Source organism: Nicotiana tomentosiformis, chromosome 11 (assembly GCF_000390325.3).
Source record: "Nicotiana tomentosiformis chromosome 11, ASM39032v3, whole genome shotgun sequence".
NCBI lineage: Eukaryota > Viridiplantae > Streptophyta > Magnoliopsida > Solanales > Solanaceae > Nicotiana > Nicotiana tomentosiformis.
In genome coordinates, this window is record NC_090822.1 from 47461151 (window position 1) to 47467264 (window position 6114).

Consider the following 6114-nt stretch of genomic DNA (forward strand, 5'->3'; position numbering starts at 1 on the left):
ACTTATCCTTAGCCCTCAAATATCTATACTCTTATCAATACGTACATTTTGATAAAAACTCATAACATTCGTCTTAAGTGTCATTTTGCCAACAAGATTTAATACAAAATTTTATAAAATAACATGAAACTACATATGCAACAAAATATTGTAGTACATGAAAACATCCACACTTGTTTGTCCCCACAAGCACGAAAGCACATTTGCAAACAACTTAAGCATTAACTCAAAATATACTTTTAAACAAAATCCCTCAAGAAGATAAGTTTTAATCAACTTACCTCGCCTTCGCTTTAATACCATTCACAAGATCTCAATTCTCTTCCATTGTTCCAATATCAATTAAAATGCTCAAATATAACAAACAAGTCGATATATACAATTAGATATCCTAATTATATCAAATATAACCGAAAGTATTGATCAATATACATTTAAGACTCATAAGTCGGCTACAAGTCTCTAACAACTCAAATCGTCCAATAGGTTCACATGCTAGCCTATTCAACTTCATTCTTATAATTTAATACCCACTCAAATTCATTAATGATACTATATTAATTGTCCAATGTCACCAAGTTACTATTCAACGTCTTTCTTAATCAAAACTTGCAAAATATACAATTCGTGTGATTACTTAGTTGATCACTTTAAACTTTTGCTAACAAACAATTTCATAGGTTCATTGTATTCATCAAATTCATTTTCACGAATACTATTCATCTTCTCTCTCATCTTCGCAAAATACTATTCATGCCTTGAACTATAGTTTTATAATTCAATATTTCAACTATTAAAACTTGTAACAAATGCTACCAATACTTCTAACTACTCATAATAAACGAGTTTGAAGCATTAAAATTACCTCTTGTAGATCAATCTTAAAAAATCATAACTTTGGCGATTTTTGTGTTCTTGAGGCTTTGATGATGAAATCTAGTAGTTATATGTAAGAACGATATTAGAACTAATGTATATTGAGTAAGAATTAACCCAAAACATCATTAACAGCTTACCTAAGTTAGTTGGACTTGATTTGAGCTTAAAATCGCCTCTTGATCTCCAGAACCCTAACCCCAAAAGCTCAAAATAATCTCTCTCGTCGACCTTGTACTTATAGAGCCAAATTTCTAGGTTTCGGATGCTGCCCTAGAGGCTTCACATCCCCAGTTCACTCCTCCTCTAAGCCCGGACGCGGACCCGGACGCTATGGCAGTAATTCACTGCCAGCCTTTGATAATGTCCAAATGACGAACGGTTTGAAGCGTTAGAAACTCGACTCGAATATCTTTAATTTGATAGGTTTTTCACCACATAACTCCTTATATATATATATATATATATATATATATATATATATATATATATATATATATATATATATATATATATATATATATATATATATATATAATAACCAACTTGAGTTGTCCCAAGGGCTCTCCTTAGGCCTTATATTACTACAAATACACCTCGTACACTTGCTATTATGTTCATGAGATATCTTTCATATTATTAATTAACACTCGTATATAAACAAATATAATTAGTACACGTCTGACCTCTTAATGACCTTATAACATTTGGAAACTGTTTTTTATTTTCGGGACCCTACATTTTCTCCCACTTAATAATATTTGTCCTCGAATATTTTATAAGTTATTTTATTCAAGAAGTAATCCTCGTTATTGCTTAAATCACCATACTTAATCATTCGTCGATTCATATTGATCTTACACTTCATCTCAAAAATCTCAATTTCCTTACAACTTCAAAATTTAGCTAACCCTTCAAATTCATACAAATATCGGTAGAGTTTTCTCTGTAATTGGGACTGCCCAAAAATTACAACCTATCAAGAATAATCTCCCACACGGGCACCAATAACAACATAGCTCAACAACTAACCATATACAACATAATGGACCTTCTTAGCCCTGCTTGGCCGTACATATACCACAAGTGCATCAAATATAAATCTTTGAAACTTTTAATCGGTAACATATATGAATACCATTCAATATCAGTAATAGCTACTATACATAGCTCCCATACCACTACTTTACATGCATGCATTTTCTTTAATCATGCATACGTTAAGTCATACATGAAAAATATCTTCAAATAAAAAAAATTCTTTGTGGTTGGGTTTTGCATAAATTTTATTTTTTGGGATAATAAAAAATAACTGATTTTCATTTTGCTTAATTTCTTAGCTTCCTTGAGGTTGTAGCTCATGCTTTATGATATCGAAGTTATTGTCACGACCCAACTCCAACCGGGGCCGCAACGGCACCTAACACTCCATGCGAAGCCAGTCAACAGTTCACAAAATAACTAAGCATTTGGATAAACATGGTTTAATAACTTAATAGCTGAAATATAATAACTATATAATGAAAACTATAATAATACTGATATAACCATCCTAAAAATCTGGTATCAGCGAGTACATGAGCACTACTGAGTATGAGAATATAAACCAAATCTGTAGTACAACTGTCTGAACAATAGAACAGTAACAAGAAAAATAAAGGAAAGAGAGTCAAGGTCTACGAATGTCATAGCAGCTAGCTCGAGGTCTCTAAATGCTGGCACCAATATGGATCTAGCAATCACCACGTCCAAATGTACCTGAATCTGCACATGAAGTGCAAAGCGTAGTATGAGTACAACCGATCCTATGCACTCAATAAGCAACAGAACTAACCTTAGGCTGAAAGTAGTGGCGAGCTCGGAAGAAGACCGTCAAAACCAATATAAACGACAACACGGATATAATGATGACAATAGCAATAAGTAACTCAAAGTAATTATCAAAATGTGCTCAATCATATTACAGGAATTTAGATATGCTTTCAAGTATGAAAATTCTAGCACAACACTAATAAGAACATGCCAGTTACAGCTAGCATGAGGAATAATACATCTTTATGCCTACATGTCAAGTATACATGTCAAATGAATGATTATATGGTGGTATCCCCAGATACTCTCACTCTCAACATACCCAAGCTGTCTGTCTCAAATGCCCACCTTATCACACACACAATCACTCAACACTATACGGGTGCCTGGCATCAATGCCCCTCACCAAAGCATGTGTACATATCATTGTGCCTGCGCTCACTGCTGGTATGTCCGACTACGGAGGGGCGGATCCTGCCCAAGCGCTAATCAAAAGCCAATAAGGCCTGATGCGACGTGCAGCCAGATCCAGATAATAATAATAATAATAATAATAATAATAATAATAATAATAATAATAATAATAATAATAATAATAATAATAACAACAACAACAACAACAATAATAATAATAATAATAATAATAATAACAATAATAATAATAATAGCAATAACAATAATAATAATAGTACTATAATGATAATAATAATAATAATAATAATAATAATAATAATAATAATAATAATAATAACAACAACAACAACAACAACAATAATAATAATAACAATAACAATAACAATAATAATAATAATGATGATGATAATGATGATAATAATGATGATGATGATAATAATAATAATAATAATAATAATAATAATAATAATAATAATAATAATAATAATAATAATAATAATAATAATAATAATAATAGTAAAGCCAGTATGGCCTGCTTCGGTGTGCATCCTGATCCACAAGGTCGTTTTGTGTATTTTAGCTCTGTTCCCCTATTATTTCTTATTCTACGTTCATTTGTGGTTTTGTGACTTGTCTGGATGGTTGGTTTGGTTTCGATGATGATTCAGAGTGAATTGGAACACTCAGTCCCAAGGTTGGAAGCTTAAGATGGAAGAGTTGATCAGAATTTGATTTTTGTGTAACGACTATACAATAGAGTTTTGATGGTTCCGATAGCTTCGTATAGCCATTTTGGACTTAGGCGTATGTCCAAATAGGGATATTGGTTTGGAGGTTCATAGGTTGGTTTGAGGCTTTTTGACAAAAGTTGGAAAGTTGAAGGTTTGGAAGGTTGAGGGGTTTGACCGAGAGTTGACTTTATTGATGTCGGGTTCGGATTTCGGTTTCGAGAGTTGGATTAGGTCTGTTGTGTCATTTGGGACTTGCATACAAAATTTGAGGTCATTCAGAATTGGTTTGGAGGTGATTCGGTTTTAGTTTTAGAAGTTGGAAGTTCATTACTTCATTAGGCTTGAATTGGGATACGATTCATGATTTTGATGTTGTTTGATTTGATTTGAGGCTTCGAGTTAGTTCGTATTTTGCTTTGGTACCTGTTGGTATATCCGGACGAGGTCCTTGGGGCCTCGGGTATGATTCAAATCAAGTTTGGATTTATTTTGGACTTACAGGAGCTGCTGATTTCTGTGCATTTGGTTTCCTCTTTCGCGATCGTGAGGAAAGGGTTGCGGTCGCTAAGAGTTATTGTTGTTAGGTGATGTTCATTGTGTTCGTAGGAGAATGACGCGATCGCTATCACGAAGCTTTGGGTTTTTGTTCAACGCGAACGTGAGCGAGGGGACACATTCGCGGAGAAGGAAGGGGAGGCTTGAGGAATTGCACACGGTTGTTCCTCGTGATTACGTGTGGTGGTCCGCCAATGCATAGGTGTTAGTTACTGGGCATCGTGTTCTCGACTTGGTTATCGCATTCACGAAGAAGGATATTTCTACTAGAGATTCTGTTTTTCGCGATCGCGAGGGTCTTTATCGCGAAGGGTAATAACTAGGAAGCATGTTTTAAATCCTATTTTGAGGGTTAGAGTTATTATATCATATTTAGAGTTGTAGAGCTCGGTTCTGGGCAATTTTGGAGAGGAGTTTCATGTCTTAGATCCGAGTAATGTTTTTGACTTGGATTTGTTCATTTATCATGTTTCCATCATTGTTTTATCATTTATTTGGTGATTTGAAGTAGAGGAAATGGGGATTTTGTTGAAACTTTTCTAGAAATGAAAAATGGGGATTTGAAGGTCGTTTTGAGGTCGGAATTGTATGATTTTTGTATGGTTGGACTCATAATCAAATGGGTGTTCAGAATTTGTGAATTTTGTCGGATTTCGAGGTGCGGGCTCGAGGTTGACTTTTTGATTTTTGTTAAAGAACTTAGTTTTATCATTACAAATCAATTCTATGGCTTTTATTTATTATATTAAGTTGATTTAGTTAGATTTGGATCGTCCGAAGGTCGATACACATGGGTAGGGCTTGTTAGAGGAGTGATTTTGCTTGCTTGAGGTAAGTATCTTATCTAAACTTGGTTGAGGCACTAGTTGCCTGAATTATTTGTGATAGCTACGTGCAATGAGTGCACATATGTGTGGGGTTTAAGCCCATGTGCGAGCACCAGGGTAATTATCCATGCTCGTGGTAGTTCTTAGGCTATGATATGCCTAGATTTGACTATTAAGCGTTAAGCTAAAATGTTTCTCATATTTGTAACCTTGTTGTGAACTACTTGAGCCATGTTTGAGGCTATATAGATGTTAAATCTCTGAATGAACTTGATAATTGTTATTAGGGTGATGAAATTGCTGAATTGAGCTATGATAGCACACTTTGCACATGCCTACTTTAGCATGCCATTATACCAGTCCATGAGTATGAGATTTGATATTCATTCCCCATATACATGTATTCCTATATATTTGCTTCTGTGTGATATGATTTGGACTGGATGCCTGTAACCACGTGGGGCGGATTGTGTTGTTATGTCTATGACCACGCGAGGCAGATTGTGTTATTATGCTTGTGACTATACCTGACGGATTGAACTGTTATGCCTGTGACCACACCGGGAGGATTATGATATTGAGCCTGTGACCAAACTGGGCTGGTAGCACGTTGAATTGGCCATGCTTGCATGTGGATATAGATCAATCCTATAGGGTCACCCTCTCATATTTTTCTCTTGATAGTGTAAATGCGAATATTGAGAAAACTGATCAGTGGTTTGGTACGGATATGGAAAGGTTGAGGATAGTCTTGCCAGTGTTTTGTCTGGATTTGCATTTCATCTTTACTTGTAATTTCCATGGTTAAATTACCTAATTTACTTGCATATCATCTTTATATACTGTATCATTTTCTGCACATCGAGCTTGAGTAATTGCACACGCACACACGCACAAAG